The sequence below is a fragment of the Manacus candei genome, unplaced genomic scaffold (assembly GCF_025592945.1).
Source record: "Manacus candei isolate 608988 ecotype Guabito, Panama unplaced genomic scaffold, ASM2559294v1 h1tg000005l, whole genome shotgun sequence".
Taxonomy (NCBI): Eukaryota; Metazoa; Chordata; class Aves; order Passeriformes; family Pipridae; genus Manacus; species Manacus candei.
Window position 1 is genome coordinate 16,760,200 of NW_026138053.1, and position 17,550 is coordinate 16,777,749.

General features: G+C 35.2%; 1 long non-coding RNA gene across 3 annotated transcripts in view; it reads left to right on the forward strand.

Annotated features, from left to right (window-relative positions):
- The window catches only part of LOC127477049 (uncharacterized), a 157,433-nt gene that overhangs the window by 56,721 nt on the left and 83,162 nt on the right, over positions 1–17,550 (forward strand). For all 3 annotated transcript variants that reach the window (XR_007906828.1, XR_007906829.1, XR_007906830.1), the window contains one exon: positions 15,610–15,692. This is a non-coding gene — a long non-coding RNA (uncharacterized LOC127477049). The remainder of the gene's footprint in view (positions 1–15,609; positions 15,693–17,550) is intronic.

Here is a 17,550-nt window from a genome sequence, read left to right on the forward strand (position 1 = left end):
AGCTGAAAACTAGATGAGATCAATTTTTCTTTGCAGATTATTTTCTTAGCTTTAATATAGGCCATTCATAGTGCTTTCTCTTATGATACCTTAAAAAGTAGAATGTAATTTATTTTTGTAATAACTCATTTCTTTACTGTTTAGCACTCTGTTGTTAGGGAAAGAGTGTCATGATTCTTTAAGTCTCAGAAATGGAAATGGGGCTTTTTGCAGAGTCTGTTTTTATGTTGTTATTGGCAGGCATGTTCTTAATCTTTCTTGTGTTAGGTAATTACTAATGTCTTGTAGTTTAGCAAAGTCTTTTTAAATTATTGGTTTGGAGTTTTGGGAAGAAAGGACAAAATTGGGAGAAGATACTTAATGGAACTTTATGGAAATGAAATTTTTAAATAATATGATTGCTGCTCTGGCATGTAGTTTATGTTTTTTGCTGTCATTTGCTTAAAGGACAACCTGAATCACTGAATGTTTGAAATCACTGAATATTTGAAACAATTTTTTTCACAGCTGCAATCATTCCTGTAGAGCAGGCACACACTGCAGCATAGATTTCATCAGGTTCATGTAGAACAGACTGTGAGACACCGATAAAGAAAAGTGATTCAATTTTTCCATTCTCTTCATTGCAGATTGCATTTTTTTGAATTTATGAATATGTAAAGTTATCATACTGAAATTATTCTAGAATAGGTCCAGTGAGACTTTTACCGAGTAATTCATTTTTCCTGCTAGAAGCTTTTAATGTAGCTTTAGCTTGCATACCTAGTTCTTCCATACCTTACTTCTTGGATTCCATTTATTTAATTAATTTTCATGATCTGTGTGTCTCAGATCTCATGATAAAAACCATAAAAAATGTCTGTGTTTGTGGGCAGCTCTCAGCATCACTGAATTACTCATCAGCCTCTTGCCCTCAGCCACATTTGAAAGGAAACCTGTAATTAGCAGTCACCAAGAAGAAGGTTCGGGGTAATTTGATTGTCTTTAAGAGAGTGTTGGATTGAAAGATGCCACATGGATGATAATAAACTACCTTTTCCTGAATCAAGTTAATTCAAACTAATACAGGACTAACCTGAATAATATCTTCTTGTTTCTCTTTATTACTGTTTCAAGAGAGTCATGTGAAGAGTTGGAAGGTCTTTATGTAATATAAAATTATGGCTTTCTGTATGGGCATCTATCAATATTTATATTTTTCTACTTAGATTTTCATGGGTTTTTGTTGTTTTGTTTTGTGTTTTTTTTTTCAGTTGGAGATTTTGACTGTCTAGGAATTTCATGTTTCTATTTTTGTTTGCTTGTTTTGTTTTTTTTTTTTTTTAATGAAGAAATCTGTAACATAAAGCTTTTGCAAAATCTGCCATGTTATTCTGTAAAAGGAGTGCAAGTTTGCTAGTAGTTTTTATTCCTCAAAATGCAATCAGAACAACTCATAAGGTGCTTTTCTTGAGAGCTGATTGAGACAAATAGTCTTCTCCAGAGCGTGAGTCAGAACATTTTAAATGAGGTTACTTCTCTGAGTCTTTTAGGGGAGATAATGTTTTTCTTTGAGAAAGTGTAGAAGCCAAGGAAGGTCATTCTTTTAGCTTGGGTACCTAACTCGTTTTCCTGAATTGCGTGTTACAAATTCTCCTGGCAGTCTTCTCAAGAAATTGCAACAGTCACCAGTTCCTTTGGGAGTTACAAAACTGCAAAGATTATTCAAATCCAGGTTGTTCTGGGACATCAGCAGATGCCTATGGCCTAAAGACATGGAAATCTATAGGAATACCCCTGGTACATGAAGTACCTTACTTCATAGTGATATTTAAAAAGCTTCAGTTTTGATTGCTAGAAGCTTAATTTTGGAAAAAGTAATGCTACTACTGATATATGTTTTACTTCACATTCAAGCTGAAACATTTCATAGAGAGCAATTTCGCTCTTTTTGATATTTTCTGAGCAAAACAGATTGAGGATTCTTTAAAGCTCACTTATTACAGGATGGAAAATGAATGTGACATTGCAGCAATGCTTGTGATAGTTTTTTATCCCCATGCCATGAATGTTATCAAGTTATATTTGTTAATAATTTTGAAACCTGCAGTGTAGTAGAAGTATGTACATAATATAATACCAAAAATCAAATCATTACATCTTTCTATGTAGTACAAAAATTAAATCTTATATTTAATGAATCAGACACAAATGATTACTGGAAGCAAATGGTCATATGGAGATATTAATTGCTTGATCTAATAACAATTTTTTAACAAAGCCATGATTTAAGGCTACAATAATGGACAAACCATTCAAAGCTTTTAGAAGACACTCAAAGAAATTTTATATGTCAACTTGAGAATACTCTTGCCTTAGGATTGTAATGCACGGACAATAAAAAGAGGGTTTGGGTTTTTTCAAAAGGGCGTGAAAGAGAAAACATTACCTGACTAACTGCAGGCCGGAGCCTGGAATCGTAGTTATGGGGAGAAAAAATGCAGCATTAAAATGCAGATAAAAAGGAATTTTTAAGAATAGAAAGCAGTCAATAAGGTAATTGATGATAAATTAATTAAATTTGTAAGTTATAGAATATGTTATTTAACTCCTAAAACATAATGTATATGTGAATAGAGTTTAACTTATTTTTGTCCACTTCTAGAATCTCACTGAATTTCCTTCCAAAGGTCTGAGCTATTTCCAGAAACAGGAAAATTCTTTGGGGAAACACCAGTTAAATATATCCAAATGCTCCTGGTAATTTTGAAAGCATTCATCGTTTCTGTGTCACTCTGAGTTATGGAGGATAGGTCATGTAAGACAACAACTGCAGCAGAAAACTAACACATTTTCTTATTTTATTGTTACTGAACGTGCAATATTTTCGACCATCTTTAAAGCAGAATTTAGTACTGGTTATCTGGAGAGCAAAAACTTTACTTATCATTCAGAATACCTTTGATGTGTGGAAATTGAATAGAGAGAGCCTGAGATGATGCTGGAGGAATGAGGAAAAACTTTAGGCTCAGTCACACTTTCAGAGCATTAATTGTAAGTAAAAGTGGTAAAATTCTGCTGTGAATCACTCAGAAGTCAGAGTGATTGAGCATGGTATAAAGCATTGATTTAGAAATGCATTAAACACATACTTTAGTACTTCTGTGAAATTGTTGCCTAACTGTGCAGCTTTATTGGGAGAGTATAAGTAGAGATGACCAAAAAAGTGCAGGGAACAGAGCTCAGTACTGAAGTTTTTCGAAGTTTGAAAAATCCATTATTTGGGCTTCATTGTCTTATCATGAATCATTAGCTTCCATCAAGCCAGACTGCAGGCAAGGTAATAGAAAGGCTGGAAGTCATTTTGGGTTGAGGAGAGAAAATTTCATTTATTTCATAGACAACTTCTTGTCTTTCTGTAGCTGTAATTAAGGGAAACTCAAATTGCAGATGATGCTTTGTTGCAACTGCTTTTTGTCTTCTACTCAATTTTGTTCTAAGCACAACAAACTGCTGGATGAAAGTGTCATAACAATAGAGTAGAAGAGTGGGTTAGCAAATGGGGAGGACATTTTCTGGCAGAAAAGTGGGAATGGAGAGAAACAATGTTGATTATTGTTATCCTTTCTTGTAACTAGGTCTCACAGCACATTCATACTCTATTTAATTAATATCCTTGATACATTAGCAACTCCTTAATATTGGTTAGGAATTTTTCTGCCTCATTGGGGGCATGTTAATACAAATGAAACATGGCAGCATCTGGAGATGAAGATTCTTGCCTCTTTAGTGTAAAAATAGGAAGAGTATATCATGTTAAATATTTTTTCAAGACAATGCTAACTCCTTGTTTCGAAGTTTTACTGAGCCCTCTACAAAATGCATATTCATGTAGAGGATCTCAGTGTTTCTGCCTATAAGTGAGTTAAACACTGCTTGTACTGAAATATTTATTCAGAAAACTTGATTAATTTGCCATTAAAAAGGGAATGATCTTTCTTTTTTTGTGAGATTATTCTGGAAATGTGAGATTATTCTGAAAAGCAGTTAGTTTCATTCTCTGTGCAATGAAGGTGACTCAGTATTCCTTTACAGCGCTAATGGGATGTTACGTGGTTCCAAGCCAGAGTGGGTTTCTCAGTAGGGATGAGGGCTGTGTGATGAGAAAGTGGCTGTATGCCTGGGCAGCCCTGAAGCCAGATGACAGCTGGTTCCTCTTCTCATAGTATGTGCTGATTTCTTAGCTACTTAAATTTGCTTTAGTGAAATCTAGACCAGTTTATGATTCATGGAGATGTTTGGATCTGTTTCTGATTCCATTACTGTGATTGCCCTGCAGACCCATTATGAGTTAAACATTCTAAGTCTGAATGCTGCTGAATCCTGGTTAGATGAATCTTCGTTTTGTAATTATTTCTTTGCCCCACTGTGTAACAATAACAAATCTTGATCTCTTTAATGGCAGCAGATTTTTGTTTATGAAAAGTTATTCACTACTTACTGTTTCTATATTCAGTCTAATTGAGATGAAAGACTTTGTATATGTAATTACATTCCCCTGAGATTATTCAGGCTAATGGTTTATAGGTAATTTAAGCATTAGATTTGTAACTTAAACAGGAAATTATTTAATGTGATTTGTGTAGTCTTTGGCAGTCTTTGTGAGAGCTTTTCTACAAGCTGTTTTTACAAGTGTATAGTGATGGTCGAGATCTAAAATTGTCTTTGAAGGCTCCATGGGCCAACTAATATGCTGGTATTTTAGGCTCTATTTTGGTGAGGTTGGGTTGCTGTAGAAAGCAGGACCTCTTGCATTAACAAATACTATGAATGTAGGTTTTAGTCTTTTAAATGGCTATTGGTGAAAAATAGTTGCAAACTATAATATTTCAGTCACTGAGGTCACAGCAGAGCGTTCTTATTTGGATGACTTCAGTGAGCTGTTTCAGAAGGCCTTTGCAGAGATGCCTTGCATTCTTCTCTACTCAGGAAACTCTGTTTGTCAAACAGTTTCATATGTGATGACTAGTTTTTCTGGTAGAGACTGGATAAAGTGTCATTAAATATTTGTTATGTAATAGTCTCCAAACTGTGTCCTCTTCTTAAATAAATTTTTCCTACCTTTGCATGTGTCAATACAGTTTGCAAAGATAATGTTTTAAGCAAATTCAGTATTTCAAATACTTTGCATGAATTATTTTGCTTTACATTTTCTTTTGTCACTTTAATGCCAATCCTATTTATGGATGTTGTTCTGCAATAGATACTTGTGTATTTAAATATTTTATGAGTGCTATTATTATCCTGTCATGAAATGATTAGTATTCTATATGTCTTTGAAAACGTATTTTCTGTAGCATCTTCCAGTCTTTGGTCCTTCTTTGTATAAAATCTAAATTAGAAAATAGTTATAAATTTAGTGACTGTAAGACAATATGGATTGTATTTTGTTATAAATTCATTTTTTTCTTCTTAATCATGCTGAGCTTAGACTTCATATTTGTTGACCTAAGTAGATGAAATAAGTAAGTACATTTAAGAACTAGATTATTCTTGAAATAAAATTGCAATATATTAAGTACAATAACTTTTAATTAGTGCAGCTGTTCACCTCTCTGAGCTTCAGTCATCCCTCAGTAGTCAAAGCGAGTTTCTCTTCAGTTGTCCCTTTCTGGAAAGTGGTTGTTTTCCAAGGTGAAATGGATTGTACTTGATAACAGAAGTGTCATTTTATGTGTCTGTAATACTGTCAAAAAGAATAATCATTAATCTATAATATTGAAATGATAAAATTGCAACAAAACCTGCTTTAATAGCAGAGTTGCCTAACACTTGTTGCAATAAGTGCAATGCACTATGACAGGTTCTGATTAAAAACTGACTCTAATTAAAACCAGGTTCTGATTGATCAATCCCATTTCTCACTTCCTGCTGTGGACAGTCATGGGATTTACTGAAACACCTCACATTTCTTATTTCTGATTCTTCTAGAGAGAAACAGTGCCATGAAAAAATTGGTCAATGTACTTGTATTTACAAAAATGACTGTAAAATTCATTGGAATTGATGGATGAAGATAAAATCCCTTTCTATGCCACTTTTGCTCTTTTTGCATCACTTGCACTATGCAAGTGCTTAGAAAAACAATTGATTCAGTTAATGCAATTTTTTTCCCCTAACTCAGGACCATTATCTTTCATATTAGGAAAAATAGCACATAAATGAAAAAAATTGCTTAATATTTACCTAAGATACTGTGTTAGTAACAAAAAAGATCCTCTTTTTTATTGTTGACACTTTTTCCTTTTTCTGCCCACTCCCTCCAGCCTGCCAAAGGGTATTAATTCTATTTCCCATGTCTACACATGAATCAGACTGGCCTCTACTTTACTGTGAAGTCTGTTCTGCAGGGTGATGTTCAGATAACTCTAAATGATTAAATGAAATAATTTAACAATTCACAGCGCAGTAATTAATTTTTAAAAAGCAACGCGCTAAATATTGTTGGATAGTTGCTGTCACTGCAATATCGTGAGAGTAATTTGATTTGTTTATTGACATCCCTTTCCTCTGTACATTGCTCTTATTTTTATGCCTTCCTCTTTTGCTAGTGTACATGTTCACGGTCTCAGTTTAAGCTTATGCATTCATTCTGAGGGAAATTCAGTGACAGAAGAGGTATTGGAATTGGAGGTTCCTGAGCCCTATCCATGACCTACCATGCTTTCTTTTAATGTCCTGAAATGTTTCAAATAGGACAGGGAACCATACAATTTTAAACCCTTGGACCCTACAATGCATTTAATATATTTTCTGTGATATTTTTATGTCTTAGGATTGCTCTCTGTATTTTTTTATGTCTTATCCCAGGATATGTACAGAGTGATTTTACCTTGAGATGGAAGGTTGGTACAAAGTCTTTATGCTCACTGGATGTAGAGGGGGCAAGAGATCCTATGGCTTGATGAGGAAGACTGCTTTTATATATAGGAAAAAATGTGGTGCTGATAGAACTGTCTGAGGAGACCATATGGGGCCCTGAGATGTGATCCAGTAACTGTGTCATTGATCTAAATGACTAAAGCAGCACTTCTGCCCTGGGTTTTAAGGGGGAATTCAGATATCCTCCCTCTGCACATGTGCTCTCTGTAGAGCAGTTTTTTGGGCTCTCTGGGACAGTGGTGTATCTCACCCTTAGCTAGCTATCGAGATGCTTTCATGTCCTCTGAGCTTTGAACTGATGATGGGCATTGTTGCTTGAGAAATTATGTGTTATTATTTCTATTAGGTTCAGTGAAGTACGTGGTAACAGGTTTGCTCAAGAGACTATCTCCCTGAAAAAACCATGCCACTGAGAAGAAAAGAACCTTCTGTAAGAAGGTACAAAATCTGGTGATGTCTGTGCTTGGTCAGGTTAAATTTATTATTAGCAATTACTTGGTTCTTCGTAAAGCCCAAGTGACAAATAAATGAATACTGAGGACAAGGAATGAAAATGTGGTTATGCGAATTCATTATAAACAAAGACATTAATCCATTTTTTACTTTTAGTCATTTTAGAAAAAAAAATTTTACTAACATTTAATGGTCTACCAAAAATATTCTCATGGATGAAAGCTAATATTTTTTTGCCTTGATTTTCATAAAATAAAGTCAATATACCCACTTTCTGATTAAAGGCCTGCTATTTTTCAGACAGTGATGACAAGAAAAAAATGCTTTTTGTTTGGATTTAGTAGGAATAAGAAGAACTATACTACTATGTGAGCATCCAGCTGAAATACCATTGTCTAAGAGCTCCTAAGTTTAGTTATATGTACTCCCCATATCCATTCAGTCTTAGATTTCTGAAGAAATAATACTATTCTGCTGAAGTTCTTGCTAAAGTTTAGGGATTGCACTGAGTGTATTTAAATCAATTTCTATTTATTGTCTTAGTGCCGTTTCTGAAAACAAAGCTGTATTGTCGTGCTATTAAACAATCAATTTCTCCTACCCCTGCTGTTCTGCTTTACAGTCTCCACCGTGTTCTGCCACCTCCCAGGACAAATGTAACAGCTGCTGCACTGTTTGCTTCTTCTTGTTTAGTATTAATGTATTTAGGATTATGGACTTTGTTGCTGCCTTAATGAGGTTTAAAAAAGAAAATCAGAACATCAGCTGACTAACAGAATGGAGGGTTTTGCACCTGTGTGAATGATATTAAATTGATAGTCACAAAAAAAGAAAAATAATTCCACTTTTCTTCAGAAAGCTTTTCTCTTTGTTGGTAAAATGACACTTAGGAATGGTAACACTAAAAATGACTAGAAGATTAAAAAAAAAACTACTCACCCTAAATCAAAACAAAGCATAGATGTGATCTGCAGAGCTTTTAGTACTGGCTGTCCCCCTGCCTCTGGACTGCATCTTTAAAAGGAAGAATGTGTGTTCCCTCATTGCTGAGGCAGCAGTGTACACTGTTCTGTACAGGGGAGATTGGTCTTTTTTTACACCAATTTTTACTGCTGTTTCTCTTGCGGTCTTCCAGCTTCTCACTTGCATTCATTCTGTGATTGACCTGGGACAAGTTGTTTGTTTTTTTCCTCTGCATAACTTTATTTTACTTTGTTTGCATTAACATAGTTGCTAGTGTTAGAACCAGGCTGGGGAAAGGAAGGCATGTTTATGACAAGGCCATTGGCCTTGTTTTTATTTGATGGAACTTGTAGCTAAAATCAGATCTGTCAGTGATCTCAACACTTTACTTAAAGCTGCCTGGCTTTCTTCACCACTGTTTTCTTCCTCAGAATTGTAAATCAATACCCTTTGATCTAAACATAAAAGCCTGGGAGGCTTATGTTGCAGATATCTTCCCATGTGCCTTGATTCATTCAGTTCTATTGCTAAATCTAGTCTAAGGAAATCAAAAGCAATACTGAATTGACAATTAATAGCTCTCTCAACCCTACCAGAAAATAATTTCTCAGAAAGTTTTAAACAAACTTTACATTGTACTGGTCCATTTTTAGTATTCCACTTAGCATATGCAAGCAGCTTTTTGAAAGCAGTGCATAATAGCTGAAATAGGAACTTTAAATGCTTTTTCCTTTATTAAAATCTGAATTTTCTGAGGAATAGTAAAAAAGAAAAATCAAAAGAATATGGAGTAATACATCTCAAATTGCTGAAGGATTTTGAGGAACAGGCATGTTTTGTCAACTGTACCAATTTTCACTGTATGGAGTAAACTGTAACTAAACTAAAATACAGTTGCCTTCGGTTTTTGCAAAAATCCATTCTGTAAGCTTTTCAGTGTCTTGTTAGTTCACTTCTACAGATACACTGAGTGGTGTGTCTCTTTTGGTTGCTATTTCATCGTGGTTTTCTCCAAGATGCCAGGAATCCTCAATGTCTATTAATCAGCTCTTATAAACCTATGCTTTCTTTTAAATGATTCTATGAGGCAATAATATGATTTGAATTCAGAATTTTGCAACATATTGGAGAATGAAAATGTGTGGGAAACAGAAAATTGTTGTTTTGGTTGAGTTTAAAATAAATAGCAGTATCTCTGCCAGTGGGACTAACCTGGGGTGACTTCATGAAAAAGGAAAGCTTTTTGTGGTGTAACCTATGTTATAATCTGATGATTAGTCATTAAATAACTCATATCTCCAGCATTTGAGCAATAACTGCTGTTATGTCTGGGAACTCAGCTCCTTTGACAGAAGGATATCTTATTTCTGGATGTTTGCCATATAGGGACAACTCATCCATTACAAATGGTTTGTTTGTGACACTTTCCTAATATTTTCAGCTGTGAAAGCTTTGATATGGCCTGCTGTAGTAACCGCTTATCCTGAGGAATGTGGGTATATGGGAAAAATTTTACTGTCACAAAAATACTTCACACAAAAAGAAACCTGGCATGACTAGTGAAGCCTACTCTCTGCTCAGGATTTATCTCAGTATAAGTGAAAGATGATTTTGACCTACTGTTTTAGACTTTTATTTATTAAAATAATCCTTTTTAGATGCTACCTAGCTTTGTGTTTGCTAGTTAAGGTAGAATTCAAGTATAATCACAGCTAGCATTTATGGGGCAAAACTTTTCATGGAGAAAAGTCAATGAAATTACACTGGGGAAAATAAGATTGAAAGTGAATGGACAACTGTTACAAACACATTCTCCTACAAGTTAGTATGTGATCATCTGCACTCCTGTGCAAGTCCTACAACAGTTAGTATGTGATCATCTGCTGCAAAACAGCAATTAATGAAGCTTGGTAGAAACGTGCTTTTAAAGTACTGATCTACCTGGGGGGGGAAAAACTATTTCAGTTAATTGCATCTTTGCAATTGGAATTTACTGAAAAGCATGGCAATTTAACATACATATAGAAGTGGTTAGATTTTCTACTCTCAACAGAGAGAGATTTCCCATTTAAAAGTTAAAATAATCAAATATTTCTGAGATAACCTGACTTTTGTATACTCTGTAACAGTAGGAGCTAAAACCAGTCCAAATCATTTTGTCTGAAATTATCAATCCAGTTTTGAACTTTCATTCCAACTCAGAAGAACGAGAGTTCTAAAAGGTCCTAATAAGGATTTTTCTAGCTTTATTTTATTAACTTCTTCAACGTCAAGGATGCTGAATTTCTTTAAATAGGTGGCAGTGAACACCTGAAGTAATGCTCCAGAAGCTGATCATTGTTTGCTACTGGAAGAGGAGAGTCTGGAGAACATTTTGAACAGTTTTGATTTACAGTGACATCTAGTCAGAACTAAGTGCTTAGGAGAACCTGTGAGGTTTTGAGTTGCTTTAGGTGTTACTCCACCAGTCTAAGGTGCCTGTCACAAGCAGACTGTGTCATTGCCCAGAGGAAGTTCTCACCACTGACTGTGATGAGAACCTTCCAAGCTGGGGAGGAAAGCTGCCTGATCCCTGCCTGATGTTAGAGGAGGTTAAATTTACCTGTGGAGTTAAAGCAAAGTCTTCAGGTATATATATATATATATATATATATATATACTGGTGAACTTGGAAATTCCAGAAATTCCTCAGGGATTCGTTTATTGGGACCAAGTATACATCCTGACATGTTAATCAGTATTCCCATTGTAGTCACAGGACCATGTTGTCCTGAATATAAATGCATGACTATTGCTCTCACCCAACATAATTCTCATGGTTTTCCACTTCTCTGTGTAATGTAGTGGAGTTTGTAGAGTTTGTGAAATTTTTTTCTTGGCTGTAGGGTTGTTAAACTAACAGCTAACAGGAGAAGAAGACCTATGATCCCAACTCTAAAGCAAGGCATGCTCGTTAGTGGTAATAGGTAATATGAATTTTCCATCTTTCCTAAGGAAAGGGAGGAATGGCTTTTCAAAAAAATGAAAAAAAATGTAATTACTTGGGAATTGTTTTGGAGAGGTAGAGAGAGAGATTAATGGTTAAATATGTTTGGATGCTTGAGAAATAACCTTTTCCCATCTTGGATACTGTGGAAGGTGGTACATTGTGTGCTTTAGTAGGTGGAAGACGAATTTTACACTTCTTTATTTTTTTTCCTTAATTTGTCATTTTTCCTATTTGTAGCTTTTGAATTTTATTAAAAGCAAGAACAACAACAAAAAAAAAAACGCTATGTATTTTCTTCCTGAAGAATTACGAAGGTGGGTTTTGAACTTTTTTGGCTTGCATAAATCTTCATTAGTTAAACAGCAATAGATGGTTGCCTAATAGCTAGCCTGCAGTTTTCTGATGAACACAGTTCACACAGTAGCTTTTCAAGCTGTAAGATGAGATCCAGTATATAATCGATATGTATATCTACACACAAATGCATGTATTTATATAAACTAGGTTAAAAGAGGGTAATTTTAAACTATGCAGAAATACTTTAATAAGACTGATTTTTTCAATTCTTTGTATGAGTATAGCCATCCTATCTGAGACAGCAAATTCTAAAAATCTCGCAGACTTTCAGAAGGCCCCCATTCTTCTCTTGCTTGCCCCCACCACTTGCTTTCCTTGGAATGTACAGTAGTCTATCCATGACAAGCAGGAGTAGCTCACTCTGCATCTTCCCAGCGATGACAGCATCCCTGACTGCTTCACACCTCAGAATCTGACACTTCCTAAATCCAGTTTTGTCTTTTCTTGAATGAAGGTCCCAAATCTTCCTTCAGACGGTCTTCTGATATCTAATGAGGTTTTCATTTTCCTGTAGGTGAAATGGGACTCTTAGGATGACTCTTCCTGTTGTCAGAGATACCTTATTACTATTTGTATTAGTTATGCTTTCTCAGTTCAGTTTGGGGAAATTACTGTCTGTCAGACACAAAGATATAACAGCTGTCTGATATTTATACTTTTGGATTAATTCTAGGAAACAGTGACATTAAGCTGCATAAGTTCAAAAAGGAGCCATAACTCTTCTTAGAACACAGAAATCTAGTGCTGTTGGTGATGTTCTGCCAGTGGGTATGAGAGTGGGAATTAGTAGACCTGAGGTAAACAGAGCAGTGCAAATCTCAAGGGCTTCTGAAACACAGAATATGCAAGCACGATTTTGAAAACGCTCATTGCTGCTTCCTCTCACACCATCCACCTTATCTCTCTTCAGCTTCTAAAAATCAATTTGATGTGACTTCCTCTAGTTTGAAATTAGCATGATTTAACCTGTGATACAGGAAAAACCTTTCTCCACGGAAAAGGCCCTAATGGGAAATCTAATGATAGCATATTCCCCAAGGAAAGCTGCCACCTTAGACTGTGTCCCTGTAGGAGGGAAAGCGAACAACTGCAATATTCCATGTATAAAATGTGTGTGTGTGCATGTGTATGGTGACATGACACAATGCTTTGTGGCAGCTTATTTTATTCTGGGTTCTTCACATGACAGATGAAATGATTTCTGTAATTATTCTTAGGTATAAGACCCAAAGTCAGTTCTGTTAATACTTGGACTGTTTGGCATAAAATACATTTAGGTATCTCATTTAAACATCCCTCTGGAAAAAAAGCTCTGGAAATCAGAAGTGATTGAATGGATGAGCTGTAACTGTATTGCTTCTAGGCCCAGTAAAAAGGCAAGTGTAACAGGCTGATTTTCATTTCAAATGTTTCATTTGCAGTGAAGTTTCATCCCAAGGCTTACATAACTAGACTTGCTTTCCTTGTAGCTGAATTAGCTCTTGTTTTACTTCTAAGTTAAATTAAGATCATTGCCATTTTATGTTAAGGAGTAGGAGAAAAATGAAATGTATCCTTACTTTAGCACAAAATTGTATGTTAACCATAACCAGTGATAAAATACTACTTGTCATTACAAGTCTTTATTACTGCTTATGATTAGAAATAGGTGAATTATATAATATGACATACCCCTGAGGAAATTATTGCACGTGTATCTATGCCTTATTTTAAAATAATTGATAGGTTAATAATTTGATGGGAATATAGAGTATTTTAAAAATATATAATATAATTAGTAAATTCAGGAAGAAAAATATATATAGTCTCCTAAAGCCTGAAGAGGCTTTGTTGCATCTCTGTTTGTTGCGTAGCAATAATGCAGTTTTTATTATTCATTTAGAGAAAACACTGCTTAACTTTGGTGAAATTTTTTCGCTCTTTCTGAGCAGTCAGTGTGACTTTTGTCATACATTTTTAGGTTTCCAGCTGGGCTGGTTTCCTTTCATTGCAAGATTGAAATCAGTCAGTGTGTCTCCAGGATTACTGAATGGTTGAACCCACCTCAATGGTGTAAGGTCAGCAGAACAACAGTTTTGCAACTTATATGCTTAAGAGAGAGGGAGTATGTCCAGAAAAATTCACTCCAGTCATCTATCAAAGATGCCAGCACAGCTGGTGGCTTTATTTCTCAGGAAAGCAGAAAGAGATGGAAGGGCATGAGGGGAGATTTTATTGATTGCTTTCTGGAAAAATTGTTCTATGAGCTACTCTTGAAAAGAATGTAATTTGCCTGAGGTGTAGCAGGAATAGTATGAAAAGCCCTGGGAGAAGTACTTCCCTGATTTATATGGATATAAAATTATGCCGTTCTCTCAGAGCCAGAACTTGTATCAAGAGCTCCACGAGTGTCACTACAGATGAATGTGACTTCATGTGTTTGATAATGATACGGGTGACTTTTGAATGATCTATTGGAAGAAAAACTGGAAGAGATATTTTTACTTCTCAATGAACTCATGTTCATGTAATAACAAAGAAGTTATCATTTTGGCTCTGGCCTGTCTTTGCTTAGGCATACCTTGTACTAGCTTGCTGGAGTGGTGGGCAGCATCTATATTCTTGAGACAAAAAGAGTACAGAGGCTTGCAGTTAGCATGAGTGTTGCAGAAATCTGGACCCTTCAGAAGCACTGGATGTATTTCATTATGATTGTCTTCAGGAGAGTCTTTTAAAAATGCCAAACTTTGGTAGGTTTATTTGTCTGACATACATTATGTCATACTCCTGACTCTTGTGTTGTCTGCCCATCTGAACAGTTGAAATCATCTTGAACCTGATCAATCACTATCAATTGATGAATTGCCAATGGAGCTAAGCAGATTTATAATGCAGAAGAGAACTAGGCCTTTAAGTTATTTTATCTTTTGTCTCAGTGTAAGTGTATTTAAAAGTCTGTTCTGTATGGTAAATGCTGACTTTCTAACTGTTAAAATACAAAATATTGTGTCAACAGTAGAAGACTCCAGGAGAGGTCATAAAGGTATTTTATTCTGTTTAGCTAATTTAGGCTAAAATTTTACACAGGCAAATAATAAGCTGTGGGATGTAATGCTCTGACTGACTTACAAGACTGCTTTCTTTCCCATTTCTGTGATGAAAGCCTTGAAAATCTGCTAGTGCATATTATAATACTTTTAACCTGTACTGTAATGTTGACTGTTTTAAGATCTGAAGCCAAAAGCATTATCCTCCTTAGAGCTGTTCAACTACCAGTTTCAAGTTTATCAGTTTTTCCACGTGAGATTCTTTGGATATAACTGCCAATCTGTGATTCAGATATAGGCTCATCTCCCACAAGTGAAAGCAGCTAAAATAAAATAAAATAAAATAAAAAAATTTCAGTTTACAAATTATTGTATTTTATATATATGTATTTGCCATTTTTCATTATTATAAAAATCTGATAAATGAATTCAACTTGATAATTAAAATTTATATAAATGTTTGTGGAAGATTAATCTTACATATTTAAGGAAATAAAAACAATTTTTAAGAAAATAAAACATGAAAAGAACTTGGTGTTCCTGCATGTGACAGGTGAAAGGTCTAAAATCTGAGGAAATTGAATGTCACTCAGTTACTATCAATCTTCATTGCTCCCTATCACACCACAAAAGAACATAGTTAAGTTTTCTGAGTTACAGATTCTTACTGTACAGCCATACACTGACATAATTTTATACTGGCATTAATGTAAAATATTTGTAAAACAATCTTGTTGCTGGAAAACACTACTTCAGTAGTCAAAGTGATGGAGTCAGGCTCTGAATTTAATTTTGATTCACTATATTGTTTCTTAAAGTACTTGCAGACTGTATTTGTATTTTTGTGTGCAAAATTCACAGATGTGTTTACAAAAGGTGAATTGTTTTATCTTCCTCCAGACTAAGAAGAGAGCCATATAATTTGAAGTTCACAAAGATGGTGATCAACAAGCCTGCAGAATTATAGATGGAGCTGTTCTGTGGTGAGTAAACTGAGGCTTTCATACACTGAGCTTCTTGTGTGAAGATTCTGTGGCACACTCCTCAAATAAGTAGAAATTACAAAGTAGCAGTTATTGATTGAAACCTCAAAGAATCACTCCTACAAAAATAGTATTAAAAATGAAATAGTTATTACTGTTTCACTACTTCAGCTAAAATATTCCATTCTAGTACGGACCTTTATTTTTTTTTGTTTGATCAGCATTCTCACATTTTGCTGTCACTTTGTGACATCTAATGCTATATGTTGTAGTTGTTTCATCAAACAATATCATGAAGCACTTTTGATTGCTGAAAAACCTCCTACTCCTTGACAAGCTTGTATCTGAATATCCCATTGCTGCTCTGTTTGCAGTTATGTACTATTGAGTGGCACTTCAGGCACTGACTGTGTAGGGACCTGACTGTCTTCATCTATTCTGGTCACATTTGGCAAAGGTGTAAAGCCCATTCTTGCCAAAATCAGATCAATTCTCACTAGAGACTGTAACTGGCTGGCAGTGAGGATGCTCCTCGATGCAGCCCGTGGCCAAACAACTTAGAGAGAAATGCTGCCGACAGAGCTTGGCGACAGCTGAACCAAATGCAGGGGTTCTAAACTGCTCCTCTGCTCTCCTGATATGCATAGTCACCACAGTTCTAGGAAAGCAAAACCCAAGTATCTGGAAGTGAATGTTAAAATACTAAGCTTTGTTCCTATGAATTTAGTCGTTTTTGGTCAGACTGTGCAGAGGAAGAAATAAAAAGGAAACTAAAATTTAGGAACTTGAGGAGTAACAGGGCTGAATTTGTGTAGTGGAATAAAGGGAAATGCATTCATCTGAAAGTTACTTTGTGTGCTGATACCAGGTTTTATAGCTGATAAATTGATTTAAGGATCTCTTGATAGTTGCAGAGAAAAAAAACCCAACTAGAAATTCCAGTGAGATTTCCCTGCTTAAATACTTCTGAAACAATATACTGGTGGCTAGCATGGAAATGATGGCTGGAAAAACTGTTGCCCAAGTGAAGACCTCTTCCTAATTCTCCTTCAAAAAGGAAGAAAGTTTGAAGCTGCAGAGTTTTTCTAGAACATACAGAACTTCTCTTAATGGATTAACCACACTGTTTTGTGTGGCTTTTTTCCCTCTTAACTGTGCAGTAAAATGTGTTTTGCTATGTAGAAGCATTGAGTGACTACCTCCCTCCCTCCCCTGGGAATAAACCGAAGACTTTATAGCAAGTAAATTTTGCTTCTTGTAGTTCTAATGAACCACAGAGGGCTTGTCAGTAAAATTTATCTGTGTATATATATTTTATGCACATCTTGTAATTATATATTTGTCTATAATATATATATATGCTATACATATGTATATGTTCAGTACACACATGTGTATTGATATTATATGTATGTATAGTTATATATGCACATGTATGAGAGAGAAGTCAAGAAGTGGTCTTTAAGCTCTGTGGAAGAAATAGAAGATAGTGCTGTTATTTCCAATATGTGTCTCTTGGGAAGTATCATTTAGCATGACTGTTGGATAGTAATGACTCTTTTCAATGTTTGCCCACTTCAAGCAATGATATGACCATTGTTAGATTTATTAAATTCTTTCCTCTGTTTTTTATCTTCTTCCCGAAGTTTGTTGTCCCATTCAGATAGCTTTTAACTGGTACTTTCTGAATTCATTCGCACTCAGTTCAAAGGTTTTTGTACTTCTCTGGCAATGGTGCCTAAAATGAAGAAATCCAGCACACCTTGTGATTGAGCATGCTGCCAACACAACAGATGGATGTGATTGTTGGCAGCCAAGAAGCCTTATGAAACATCGGTGTCAAATCATTAGAGACAGC